Source organism: Antechinus flavipes, chromosome X, assembly GCF_016432865.1.
Source record: "Antechinus flavipes isolate AdamAnt ecotype Samford, QLD, Australia chromosome X, AdamAnt_v2, whole genome shotgun sequence".
Taxonomy (NCBI): Eukaryota; Metazoa; Chordata; class Mammalia; order Dasyuromorphia; family Dasyuridae; genus Antechinus; species Antechinus flavipes.
This window is the reverse complement of record NC_067404.1, coordinates 37,609,945-37,624,752: the sequence shown is the minus strand read 5'-3', so window position 1 is coordinate 37,624,752 and position 14,808 is coordinate 37,609,945. Positions and strand designations below refer to the sequence as shown.

Below are 14,808 nucleotides of genomic sequence, written 5' to 3'. Positions count from 1 at the left end.
CTGAAGGCAATTCCAATAGACTTGTGATGGAAAGCTCCATCTGTATCCAGGGAGAGAACTATGAGACTGAATATGGATGCTAGTATTGTCACTTTTTTCTTGTTGTTTGCTTGGGGTTTTTTTTTCCTCTCATTTTTCCCCCCCTTTTGATCTTTTTTTTTTTTTTTTTTTTTTTTTTTTTTGCACAGCATGAAGAATACCAAAACGTGTTTAGAAGAAATGCACATGTTTAACCTGTATCATATCACTTGTTGTCTTGGGGAGTAGGGAAGGGAGGAAAAAGGGAGAAAAATGTGGAACACAAGGTTTTACAGAGGTGAATATTGAAAACTATCTTTGCATGTATTTGGGGAAAAAATACTATTAAAATTCTTTAATCAAAAAAGTGGTGAGTTACTTTTTCTCTTGGTCCTTAAGCAGAGATTGTCAAGGATATGAAGATCCTTCTGTAATTCTGTGAAAGATGTTTTTTTCCATCCAGAGAATGGATGTTCTTCCTCATGCCAGAGAAAAGAATAATGGATGGCCAAACACCACCCAAGTCACATTGCGTATTGAAACAAGGCAAGCTTATATTAACTGTGTTTGCCATGAGAATGGGAGTGGGGTGGGAAGAGAAGGGAGAGAAGGCCCTTAAAGGTGATCCAGTTTTGCCTCCTCCTTCTCCCCTTTTCCACTACAGGAGCACAGATCTCAAGATTAGCTAATATGACTAGCTACATTTCCCTTCTTCTTTGTCCAACCTCTCTGTCTCCAAGTCTGACATTTGGCTGAGATAAACTTGTTCTGTCTCCATACATGTGAGCTGTGTATGCATGTGTCTAGCTTTAGCATTTGTAATCTCTTTCTCCATCATTCAGAAAGCCCTCCCTGACTCAGCACACTGAATCCCCAGTTCTTTGAGTTACTAGAAAGAATTGTTCTGGTTGGGTTAGGATGGCAATAGAGACTCAGAACCTAGAGAATGGGGCAGAGCTCCCAGTGACTAGGGCCTAGTCCAATCCTCTTCATTGTTTAGAGGAGGAAAGTTAGAACAGGAAAAGGAAAGAGACCTTTGTTTTGGGTGATTTGGATCCAATAGAGAGACAATAAGTCAACCATAAACCTCTAAGAAGGCTTTTAGAATGATCATACACCAATGAAGCTGATGATATGGGATCCCCTAAATCTTTCTCAATTTCATCAGACCTTGGGCCCCATTTCCTGAAGCTGACCTGGAAAAGAACAGCCTCTTGTCAAGGGTCCGAGCTGCGTGGTTGGAGGAAGCATTCCGGGTAAAAGATGACTCTCTTCCCCACCGCTCCAGTGAGGAATCCAGAGCCCGTATTAGTGGGAGACGAGTGGGCACTCCCCTGCAGCCTAATTTTGGGCGACAGTGGTCTGCCTCCACCATATAGGGACTTATTACAAATCCGGCCCCGAGATTCTTTCCCTAGGCGCACACGTGGCCTACCCGTTTGGCCTCATTATTAGCGACTGTGTCCATAGCGCCGTCTGGCCTTCACCAACATAAGGATGTGTGACCTGCCTCTGAGATACAAGACTGCCAGGTTTATACAATGTCAAAAATGGTTCCGTGAGGAGGTCATCACAGTGCGGAACAAAAGGAGTTTAGCCGTGCTCTGAAAAATCACTGATCTCACAGAGGAGAGCAATTCTTTACTTCTCTCATGGACCTTGCCACTTCTCCTAGCAGCAAATGCCTCTAGATTTAGAGGATCACAGCTGCAGTCATGGAAGGGGCCACAGAGGCCCCTTTGTTTTACAGATGAGGGAGCAGCTACGGGATGACTAAGAGAACAACGTCTGGATCCTAGGTTTGATCATGACTCTTTAAAAGAATCAATGGGGCCCCAGAGAACAGAGATCTTAGATGAAGAATCTCCCCTTAAAAAGGATCCAATCTGCAGAAAGTGAGGGTATGGAGGCAAAGGATTGATCAATACCTGTTTTATCGGCAGTTGGGAATCTCCCAGGAGAGCATAGATCGAGAGCAGCAGGGGATCTCAGAGGCCATCCAGTCTAACTATTTTACAAAGGAGAAAAGAGAGACCTAGAAAGGTTAGGTGGATTGCCTAAGGTCACAAAGCTAATAATTGCCTGAGACAAGATTTGATCTCTGTCTTCTGGACTCCAATTCCATAGGTTACAGCTTCAGAGATGACATGATGCTCATGAGACTAAATTTGGTTTTGTTTTAAGCAAACCTTTCCCAGCACCACCTAGAGTCCTGGGGAGGATAGCCAGTACCATGTGGCATTTTTCATGCACTATCTTCTTATAATGAAGGAAAGCCTTCATGATTTGTCCTTGGACTTGACAATCATTTTCATTTAAAGCTCAGCAATCTGAAACTTGGCTTCTGAAACCTGAGAACCAGGATAGCTTCCAATACATTCCAATTCAAACTCTTTCTTCTTTTTCAGTTTCTTCTTCTCTTCATCCACAGTAATGCTCTCCGTGGCTTTCAAAGGTAACCAGATAAGATTGTGGATCCTTTGACAAGGCCCTTGGAATCAAATGCAGAACAGAATAGGTATGTCCTGTGAGAAGTTACTGAAACCCTCATATTTCAACATTTCATCTTAAAGCAGGCAGATGAGTATCAAAAATCCTTCAATGTTCCGAGGAACTAAAGTATGGCGGTAAGCTTCCTTGTCACGAAGCATATGGGCCATTTACATGCTGCAGGATGTCTCTCACAAGTGTGCTGTCTCTTATCAAGAAAGTATGCAGAAGATTCCCATTCATCTACAAAGGCAAACTTTACAAACTGTCAGTGACTGACTTCCCCATCTTGTCTCAACCCAAAACTTATTGTCTCAACAGCAAAAATTCTGTGGGAAAGAGTCAAAAAACTGGGCAAATTTCTTCAATGAGGAAAATCAAATGATGACCCCCGTCCCTCCTTTTTCCCCTCTCCCTTTTAAAATTCAAGATTATATTGATTCTTTTTCCTTCAACATCACATTTCTGTCCAGTTACACCCACCGACCCAGTGAACCTTCTTCAATAACAAAATTAAGCAAAACCAATCTGCACGATAGCCACACCTGCTATCATGTAGAATACTCCATACTCATAATACTTGACCTTTTCAAACACAAAATCAAGTACTAGCAACAGTGCCCAAGCTTCCAAGAAAAGGAGAGAGGAGTATTTTCTCACTTGTCCGTTAAGGCCAAGGTCTGGCCTTGGATTTTTCTTTACCCTTATCTTAGTCTTCAGACTTCCTTGGTGAAGAACACAATTGAAACATTATATCGAGACTATCTCAGTTAACATACTTTTGTAAAGCAACCATTTTCAGAAATCCAGCAGCTGAACCCCATCTGGGAGGAGAACCTTTTCTTAATGGTCACAGAGAAGAGCTGAAACCCTTTTGTTCTTTGATGAGGGGGAATCCATGCCGAACAGCATATGTGACTACTCCGTTCTTGGACCATTAGTGAACAGCCATGCGCTTCTGATCCTAATGGTGAGCTTTGACTATATCTGACTCCTTCCCTTCAGTTGTAAGCATCTCTGTCTCATTGTTGGGATGGCAGTGGAGAAAGAAGACTTGGATTACAGAACAGTCTCTGACACTTACTAGCCCTTTTTTTTAACCGGCCTTGAGCTCCCTTGCCTTCTCTGTAAAATGAGGACACGGCTACTTGCCTTAGCTGCCTCACTGGGGGATTATGGCGAGGAAGCCAATTCATAAATCATGAACCATCACTCCCAGGTAATTAATATTCTCCATTTGTCCCTCCCTTGACCACTATTCACTGCTAGCTAAGTCTTCTCCATTCCATTCTCATTCGAATTGCATTACTTTTATTTTTATCCTGTTTGTTACTCACCCTAGATATTATATGGTGTCACCTAGCTCTAGACTTTGCATCTAGGGACACCGGGTGACTATCCACCTGTCTGTATCTCTATGTCTAGCTGTCTCTCAGTCTTTCTTTGTCCCTTGGTTTTCTTAATTTCATACTTATTCGTTGGTGTTTCTCTCTTCCTTTCCACCATTTTATGTTTCTTAGCATCTTGCCATCCCCTTGAAATAGGAATTGTCTTCTCTAGGAGAAACAGTGGAGGACTGCAAGGAGAATGGGGGACAGGGAGAGAGCATAGAAAGAAAGAAGATTTTGCTGTTATTGCTCCTTCCCTAAGACCATGTGGGGATGAAAGAAATAGAATATGCTTCATTTGCGGTCTGGTCAGCTGAAAATATGGATGGCGGGGCTAGTTGTCAGGAGAGACAGAGGGGCTATAAGGTCAGAGGTCTTTTCCTGGAGGCATACATCAGATTTTCTGTAGAGGCAACAGAAATAGGCAGCCAAGAAGTCCAATCCCAGGCATATGGGTCCCAGTTTGCCCAGCAATCGGAAGTTATCAGCTGAGTGAGTAATGAGCCAGACTTGAGTGGGGGTGGGGGTGGGGACAGGAAAACACATGCACAAGGGTCAGGGAGTGTCCACAGTTTCTTAGCATTTTCTAGGCTCTCTGTTCTAGAGATCAGATGTCCCTCTGTTTATCTTTTTTTTTGAAAATATCCTATAGAGCTGGAAAGTGTCTTTAGAAGGCTTTTAATTGAACATTGTAATTTTATGGATGAGGAAATTGAGGCTCATAGAGGTCATATGATTTGTCATATGTCCCACAAATATTAAGTAGTTGAGCTAAGATTTGGGTCCTTTGACTCCAAATCCATCATTTACTCCATTCTATTGAGCTGCCTTCTCCATGGCGAGGAATGGGAGAAAATTTTTACTTCATTTTTGTAGGCCCAGCACATAGCATGATAAGAAATGCTATTTTTTTTCCATTTTTAATTGTTAGGCTAGGGAAGAAGCTGTTCATTTAATACAATTGCTTATGTAAAGATGAGGAAACTCAGGCCCAAAGATTGTACCCTGTTCTCCTGACGCTCAGATGGACTACACTATGGTCTGTTGAGCTACAAAGCATCCGGGTGGGAAAGGCTAGTGCTCCAAGAAGATGCTCCTGAGATAGCTGCCATTGTTGCCCAGGGTATGATGGGATTGCAGCCATTTATTTTTCATTTAATTATGCATGGATATCGCATTAGCGATGTCCTCACAAAAACCTAAATTCTTGTTACCACTCTAGTCAACACATGGTATGAGAGAAGATCAAAGTATAGCTCTATAGCAAGAAAGCACCTCACAGGGCATTTGGTCCAACTTACTCAATTTAGACTTAGGGGAATTCTGAGATGAAGTGACCTAAAGTCACACATAAGATCATGAAGCTTAAAGGGATATCAAGGCCTATCTAATCAAATCATCTCAATGACTTCACAGAAGCACCGAAGGGCAGAGCTGGGATTCCGGGTCAATTCTACCATCTCCAAGCTTTGGCCTCCACATAGAATACTTGCCACCATGTCTTATTGCAACGTCAGTGATAGGGCATTGGTTATTGATATTAGGACTTGTAAATGCATGTCCTCACGATGATCAAAGCATCCAAAAATTAATTGACATAGTGGGGGGGAGAGGGACCCCAGCAGGGAGTCCATTCTAGGCCAACCCAACACACTTGCTCAAGAATCCTCTTAGCACCATCTTGCTCAGCAAACACCATCCAGCCTTGGTTTGGAAGGGCAGTCCACTCCCTCCTGAGGCAGCCTGCTCTGCTTCGGGCAGCTTTATTTGGGAGGAACTTTCTTCTGACAGCAAATCTGAATGAAACTCATTGATACTTTTGCCCATTGCCCCTGGTTCCTTCATTAGAGGTCAGGAAAAATTCAGTCTCATCTTTCTCGTGTGTCACAGTCCTTAAAATACTTTGGGGGTAGCTTTTGTGTCTTCTCTGGGTCTAGATTTCTCCAAGTTTAATATTCCAATTTCTTTCAATGGAATACTCATGTGGTATGAACTCAAGACTCTTCGTCATCCTGATTACCCACTGTCTAGTTTATCATGTGCTTCTTCGACTACGGCAGCCAGAAGTGACCACAAGGTCAATGGTGTGATCCCTGATCTGCGCAGAGGACAGCAGAAGGAGGTCTTTGGCTTCCCCACAGCCAGAACTTATCGCTTTGGGGCTGTTGAAACTACAATTGGGGATTTCCTCTTCTAGGTGGGAATGTGACCTCTCATTTCCTGTGCATCCCCTGACTCTGGGGATCAGCACCTTCTGCTCCCTGCTGCCTTTTCCCAATCAGGTATCACAGTTTACTTTGTGAAGTGAAAAAAGCACCAGGCTTTTGGGTAGTCAGAGAACCTGGCTTTAACTTTTGACTGCAGTAATTACTAGTTGTATGATCTTGGCAAGGCCCTGAAACTCTATGAACTTGAGAATCTCCATCTGCAAAATGAAGAACAGAGTTCTCAGGCCAGATGCCACGCAAGGCTGGGGGAGGCGGATAATCAAGGATTCCGTGACCCTCAAAATGCTCGGAAAATATTCTCATTATCTCGGGGTAATGGAGAGTAGACTGAGTAGATTATCCAGAAGAGTAGAAAGTCTATTGTTTTTGGTCCTGAGGGGCTGCCTTCCTTTCCACTGCAGCTCCCTACCCCCTTGAGCTCTTCAGGAGCAGCCCCACCCTCTTTCTATTACATGATAAATGAATGAAGGGCACAGTATTTATTAAGTATTTACTATGTGTGAATGACTGGGCATCCAAAGAGAAAAAGATGACAGTTTCTAGAGAAGCTCCCTTTTTTTTAAGAGATAGGACGGATGGCAAGGTTTCCTGATCTTTTGGGTGTAGCGGCCGAGCAGATGGTGATCCATCTTCTTTAATGTCATCTCAACTGATAAAACCATATCTGTTTCTGATGCGAACCATTTGCTACTGTAAGAAAGGCAGTAACAGCTGATGAGGCAAGACTGGAAGATGGGGGTGGGGACTTGTGAGCAGCTGAGCCATAGGAAGGATGTGGCTGGTCCCAGAGCATGGAAGGAATTCCCATCAGGAGAGTAGGGCATAATCAGAGATGGGGGAAAATACCAATTTGTTGAGGGTTTTTTGGTCGTTATTCTGCCGAGACGGAGAACGGTACCGAACTGCAGCTCAGCCAAAGCTGCTCTTTGAAGCAACTTGAAGTCATCTTAAATCCAGCTGTTATTTTGAAAAACTCAACACAATCCAGCACCTATTATGTGCAAGGCACAGGGTACTGCAAAGATGAAATAAAATGAAATTCCCTGACTTCACGGAACTCACTAGCGGATTATAACATAGGCCCAAGTGATTGTAAGCATGCCCAATGGAGAGCAACAAAGCACTGACGTCTGGAGAAAATCGAGAAGGTCTCCTAGAGGAAACAGGTAGCCATGGAAGGTTTTCAAGCAGATGAGTGAGGTTCAACAGATTCTAAAGAGAAGAGAGGCTAGAAACAAGAAGACTAACTAAAAGACCAACGCACAGTCACATTTACAGATCAAGACAGATGACAGATTTATAGCTGGAAAGGACTTTAGGGGTCACTGACTCCATTTTACAGATGAGGTTACATGACTAGTCCAGGGTCACACAACTACTTAGTATATGAGTCAGAGTTTAACCCCAAGCATGCCATTTTATCTGTTCTCCATCCTGCTGCCTTCCAGGCAAGAGGATATGAAGCAGGTTGAGGGCAGCAGGAGTGGAGAGAAGGGAGAAGATGTGGGAGATATTATGAAGGTAACACATTGTACCAGGGAGATGAATCTATCCAGCCTCAGACACTTCCTAGCTGTGTAATGAGTAATTCATTTCCACCTTTGTTTCTCCATCCATAAAATTGAAATAACAACAGCACCTACTACCAGGGCTATTGGGAAGGATCAAATGAGATAATATTTGTAAAGTGCTTAACCCGATGTCTGACACATATTAGGTGCAATTTAGTATTAACTCTTATTTTTGAAATTATTCTTATAATTATTGACAGGACTTTAAACTAACTGGATGTGAGGGATGAAGGAGAGGAAAACAGTCGAGTTGAGAAGAGACAAATTTAGAAGAAGAGTGGGATTAAAGAGAAAGGTGAGTAGTGTTTTAGCCAAATTGCATTTCTAAAAAGTTCCTGATATCTAGATAGAAATATCCAGTAGGAAGATGATAATGCAGGGTCACTTCTTAGATATGTAGTTCAAAGAGACATCCACAGAGAAGTGATGGTTGAACCCATGGGATTTGGTGAAATGATTGAAAAAGGATAGAGAATGAGAAAAGAAGAGGGCCTAAGAATGTTATGTTTCTAAATGGAACTGTTGATAAATGACAAGCTAACAAAGGAGATGGAGAAGGTGAATTAGGAGAATGTGGGGTTAAAAAATCCCTTTCGCAAGGAGAGGGTTCTCAACTCTGTCAAAACATAGAGAGAAGTGAGAGGAGGACCGAGAAGCAGCCGTCATCTTTTACAGCTAAGAGTCTGTTGATAACACTGTAGAGAGAGGTTTCGATTGAGGAGTCATGTCGGAAGCTAGACCACAGCAAGCATGGAAGAGATCGGCACTTGGAGATCCAGTAGGCCTCGGTACGGAAAAGCAAACCTCCCTACTCCCAGTCTTTCAGTGTGCAAATCCAAACTGCATGTGCTGACGGAGGTGGGCCATTTTTTAAACAAGCAGAGTTTTTCTAGAAAAGCCATATGCACCTTGAATTTTTGTAAACAAAATCGTTTTCAATATGCTAGGGGAGTTACAATTTAAAGCTGTGCCTTTCATCTTTTTTTTTTTTTTTTTTTTTGAGAAAGCAGAGAATTCTTTTGTAAGGGGAATAATTTAAGAAAACTACACTTTTCAGAAAACGTATACACTGTTTGCATTTCAGTTCACCTTTAAGATGCTATGTTATTGTCGTGTCAATGAGATTCAAAATGGTAGCTGCATGGTTGCCGTCTGAATGCCAAACATGGCTACATTTTATTTTATTTTCTTTTATTTTAAATTTAATTTTTATTTAATAATTACTTTATATTGACACTCGTTTCTGTTTCGATTTTTTTTTTCCCTCCCTCCCTCCCTCCACCCCCTCCTCTAGATGGCAAGCAGTCCTTTATATGTTGGATATGTTGCAGTATATCCTAGATACAATATATGTTTGCAGAACCGAACAGTTCTCTTGTTGCATAGGGAGAATTGGATTCAGAAGGTATAAATAACTCGGGAAGAAAAACAAAAATGCAGATAGTTCACATTCGTTTCCCAGTGTTCTTTCTTTGGGTGTAGCTGCTTTTGTCTGTCATTTATCAAGTGAAACTCAGGTCTCTTTGTCAAAGAAATCTTCCATCAAAATATGTCCTCATACAATATCGTTGTCGAAGTGTATAATGATCTCCTGGTTCTGCTCATTTCACTTAGCATCAGTTCATGTAAGTCTCTCCAGTCCTCTCTGTATTCATCCTGCTGGTCATTTCTTACAGAACAATAATATTCCATAACATTCATATACCACAATTTACCCAGCCATTCTCCAATTGATGGGCATCCATTCATTTTCCAGTTTCTAGCCACTACAAACAGGGCTGCCACAAATATTTTGGCACATACAGGTCCCTTTCCCTTCTTTAGTATCTCTTTGGGATATAAGCCCAGTAGAAACACTGCTGGATCAAAGGGTATGCACAATTTGATAATTTTTTGGGCATAATTCCAGATTGCTCTCCAGAATGGTTGGATTCGTTCACAACTCCACCAACAATGCATTAGTGTCCCAGTTTTCCCGCATCCCCTCCAACATTCATCATTATTTTTTCCTGTCATCTTAGCCAATCTGACAGGTGTGTAGTGGTATCTCAGAGTTGTCTTAATTTGCATTTCTCTGATCAATAATGATTTGGAACACTCTTTCATATGAGTGGTAATAGTTTCAATTTCATCCTCTGAAAATTGTCTGTTCATATCCTTTGACCATTTATCAATTGGAGAATGGCTTGATTTCTTATAAATTTGAGTCAGTTCTCTATATATTTTGGAAATGAGGCCTTTATCAGAACCTTTAACTGTGAAAATGTTTTCCCAGTTTGTTGCTTCCCTTCTAATCTTGTTTGCATTAGTTTTATTTGTACAAAGGCTTTTTAATTTGATGTAATCAAAATTTTCTATTTTGTGATCAGTAATGGTCTCTAGTTCATCTTTGGTCACAAATTTCTTTCTCCTCCACAAGTCTGAGAGATAAACTATTCTATGTTCCTCTAATTTATTTATAATCTCGTTCTTTATGCCTAGGTCATGGACCCATTTTGATCTTATCTTGGTATATGGTGTTAAGTGTGGGTCCATGCCTAATTTCTGCCATAATAATTTCCAATTATCCCAGCAGTTTTTATCAAATAATGAATTCTTTTCCCAGAAGTTAGGGGCTTTGGGTTTGTCAAACACTAGATTGCTATAATTGACTATTCTGTCTTGTGAGCCTAGCCTTTTCCACTGATCCACTAATCTATTTCTTAGCCAATACCAAATGGTTTTGGTGACTGCTGCTTTATAATATAATTTTAGATCAGGTACAGCTAGGCCACCTTCATTTGATTTTTTTTTCATTAATTCCCTTGAGATTCTCGACTTTTTATTGTTCCATATGAATTTTGTTGTTATTTTTTCTAGATCAATAAAATATTTTCTTGGAAGTCTGATTGGTATAGCACTAAATAAATAGATTAGTTTAGGGAGTATTGTCATCTTTATTATGTTCGCTCGGCCGATCCAAGAGCACTTAATATTTTTCCAATTATTTAAGTCTGACTTTATTTGTGTGGAGACTTTTTTATAATTTTGCTCATATAATTCCTGACTTTCCTTTGGTAGATAGATTCCCAAATATTTTATGGTATCAACAGTTATTCTGAATGGAATTTCTCTTTGTATCTCTTGCTGTTGGGTTTTGTTGGTGATGTATAAAAATGCTGAGGATTTATGGGGATTTATTTTGTAGCCAACTACTTTGCTAAAATTATGAATTATTTCCAATAGCTTTTTAGTAGAATCTCTGGGGTTCTCTAGGTATACCATCATATCATCTGCAAAGAGTGATAGTTTGGTTTCCTCATTGCCTACTCTAATTCCTTTAATATCTTTCTCGACTCTTATTGCCGAGGCTAGTGTTTCTAATACGATATTAAATAATAATGGTGATAGTGGGCAACCTTGCTTCACTCCAGATCTTACTGGGAAAGGTTCCAGTTTTTCCCCATTGCATATGATGCTTACTGATGGTTTTAAATATATGCTCCTGACTATTTTAAGGAAAAGTCCATTTATTCCTATGCTCTCAAGTGTTTTTATTAGGAATGGATGTTGGATTTTATCAAATGCTTTTTCTGCATCTATTGAGATGATCATATGGTTTTTGTTTGTTTGGTTATTGATATAGTCAATTATGCTAATAGTTTTCCTAATATTGAACCAGCCCTGCATTCCTGGTATAAATCCTACTTGGTCATAGTGTATTATCCTGGTGACGATTTTCTGTAATCTTTTTGCTAATATTTTATTTAAGATTTTAGCATCAATATTCATTAGGGAGATTGGTCTATAATTTTCTTTCTCTGTTTTCAGCCTACCTGGTTTAGGTATCAGTACCATGTCTGTGTCATAAAAGGAGTTTGGTAGGACTCCTTCAATCCCTATTTTTTCAAATAGTTTATTTAGCATTGGAGTTAATTGTTCTTTAAATGTTTGGTAGAATTCACATGTAAATCCATCTGGTCCTGGGGATTTTTTCTTAGGGAGTTGATTGATAGTTTGTTCTATTTCTTTTTCTGAGATGGGACTGTTTAGGATATTTACTTCTTCCTCTGTTAGTTTGGGCAAGCTATATTTTTGGAGGTATTTTTCTATTTCATTTAAGTTGTCGAATTTATTGGCATAAAGTTGGGCAAAGTAACTGCTAATTATTGCTCTAATTTCCTCTTCGTTAGTGGCGAGCTCTCCCTTTTCATTTTTAAGACTAACAATTTGATTTTCCTCTTTCCTTTTTTTAATCAGATTTACTAAGGGTTTGTCTATTTTGTTGTTTTTTCATAGAACCAACTCTTAGTTTTATTAATTAATTCAATAGTATTTTTACTTTCAATTTTATTGATCTCTCCTTTTATTTTTAGAATTTCAAGTTTAGTGTTTGACTGGGGGTTTTTAATTTGTTCCTTTTCTAGCATTTTTAGTTGCAAACCCAATTCATTGACCTTCTCTTTCTGTATTTTATACAAATAGGCCTCTAGAGATATGAAATTTCCCCTTATTACCGCTTTGGCTGCATCCCATACATTTTGGTATGATGTCTCATTATTATCATTTTCTTGGGTGAAGTTATTAATTATGTCTATGATTTGCTGTTTCACCCAATCATTCTTTAGTATGAGATTATTTAGTTTCCAATTATTTTTTGGTCTACTTCCCCCTGGTTTTTTGTTGAATGTAATTTTCATCGCATCGTGGTCTGAAAAGGATGCATTTACTATTTCTGCCTTACTGCATTTGAGTTTGAGGTTTTTATGTCCTAATATATGGTCAATTTTTGTATAGGTTCCATGAACTGCTGAAAAGAAAGTGTATTCCTTTCTGTCTCCATTACATTTTCTCCAGAGATCTATCATATCTAACTTTTCTAGTATTCTATTTACCTCTTTGACTTCTTTCTTATTTATTTTGTGGTTTGATTTATCTAATTCTGAGAGTGCAAGATGGCTACATTTTAAAGCGTTGGTGGAAACACGAGAATGTTAAGGACCATCACTGGCCACCAGTGGCCCTAACCATTATCAAGTCTGAAGCCAGTGCCAGCTGGGTATTCACTGACCGAGAAGACAAAAAGAGTTGTGTTAAAGCACAGATGGGGAAACCCATGGGTCAACCCATTCAACCCGGTTTTCATAATTTCATAGCTACCAAGGGAGAATAATTTAAATCTATGCTTCCTTGACTTCCTAATATTACAACTGATTTAATCCTGGGGCCACCACTTAGTTATTGTCCATGTGGCTTTGTGCAAGTCACTTCATCTTGATCGGCTTCTGTATCCTCATCGGCTGTACTACATGACCTTCGAGGTCTCTTTCAAGGTCCTATAATTTTGTGATCCTATGAGTTTAAATTACAAACTAAAATATTCTTGCTAAAGTACTAGTGCAACTGAATCAACGTAGAGATCTAGCATGGAAATCCCATCCAATGGATGGTAAGCAGCAGCTCCTTTGTCACGTAGAGTTATTAAGAGACTGGGACAGTAGGAGTGCAAAAAGTGCCTTTCTCAGGGTGGCAGAGCCATACCTGTTAGAGGTGAGATTTGAAAAGAAGCATTGCTATGTCAAGCGACCCCCTACTAAAGTATATAATTGTGTTAATGAGACACCATGTGTTTGGCCAAGCCAAGCGCTCACGTATACTTCTCTATGCTCTTGCCGTCTCCCAGTGTTAGAGTATTTGTTCGTATGGTGGGACTCGTTTCATTCACTACATTTGTATCCCCAGCACCTAACTCAGTGTCTGGCACAGTCAGCACTTAATAGATCTTTATTGACTAGACGATTGGGTTAACAGGCCTATGCTGTGTTTGTTTACACCGCCGCTCCCTGACAACTTGGAAGACATATCCGTCACTCTTCTGACCGCATCTAGTTTTTCTTTCCCTCTAAGGACCCCACTCCACAATCTCTGCCGTCACCAACCCACTATCCCAACCCACCTCATCCCACAACCTATGCTATATAACTGGCTGGAAACCAGAGAAGAGTCACAATCATGAAGTGTCTAACCCTAAGGCATCCATCTCTGTTTACTCTAGCATGGGAATCCCTCTGGATCCTTGGGACTGAGCTATGCTGATCCTTCCCTATCCCAACTATCTCTATATTCGCCTCCACAGTAGTCTAGCCAACATGTAAACAAAGACAACCGAAGCCACAGGCCGAAGGCCAGAGTGGTAGAATAGAACTGGGAGGGGAGGGGGAGAAGGCAGTGAGCGAATGGGAGAGGGGCCTTTAGAAAGGATTAAGTGATACATTCTCATTACTCGGGGGTCTTTCCCCTGGTGCTACTCATTTTGGAGTGGGAGGATGAGAATAAGGCAGTCAGTTACCAACATATTACAAATGTCTACCATCACAGATTTAGAAAAGGACCTAGGGGGTCCCCAGAGATTTAGAAAGGGACTCTTGGACAACCTTTGCTGAAAGTTTGGGGCTTGATTCCCCCCCTCCCCCGCCCAGGGGCTGCATTCTTTAGAGACACACCAAACCCCAAACCAGACCATCTAGTCTTTAGTTCGAACGATTTCAACAGGCTCATCAGTCCCTTCCAGTTTCCAAACAGCTTGTTTTACCTACCTTAGAAAAAAAGATGCACTGGACCCAGTCAATGAAACACAAGAACACACCATGAACCACAATCTGAAAGAAACTTGGGGCTATCAGCTCCAGTGATCACTGGTTCCCAGGAGAAGGGAGGTCCTTGTTCATGTCCTCATCGTGCCTTCCTGGAGTTTGTAATCAGCGTCTGGGTCAAATCCAAGAGAGAAACAGAAAGAGAGAGAGACCCAATTGTAAAAAGCCCTCCTGTTTCCCAGCGATCCGGGCAAGAAAATAAGACTGTCGGTGGCAATTATAGGGGTCACTGGACTGGACGCTCTTCATGTCAGACTGATCTGAAAAGTGGTAAGTCACAGGGTCTATATTGCAGCTATTTTTAGTGAAACTGAATTCCTTCGCCCAAGTTCTTTTACTCTCCAAGTCATTTTAAGTGGGGGAGACCAGCTGTGCTGGGATCATCTTACTGGACCAAGGCTCTGTGTCAAGGCAAAGAGACCCAATCCCAAGGAGATGGGGCTTAGATGAAGGATTCTTTTTCAGAGAGGATCCCAACACA

At 40.8% G+C, this 14,808-nt stretch overlaps 1 protein-coding gene across 2 annotated transcripts in view; it reads right to left on the bottom strand.

The window, feature by feature from the left end:
• FGF13 (fibroblast growth factor 13) overlaps positions 1-14,568 on the bottom strand; it is a 532,490-nt gene extending 517,922 nt beyond the window's left edge. For both annotated transcript variants that reach the window (XM_051968480.1, XM_051968484.1), the window contains exon 1: positions 14,271-14,568. The gene's annotated coding sequence lies outside the window, so the exon portion shown is untranslated. The remainder of the gene's footprint in view (positions 1-14,270) is intronic.
• Positions 14,569-14,808: the final 240 nt, after the last annotated feature.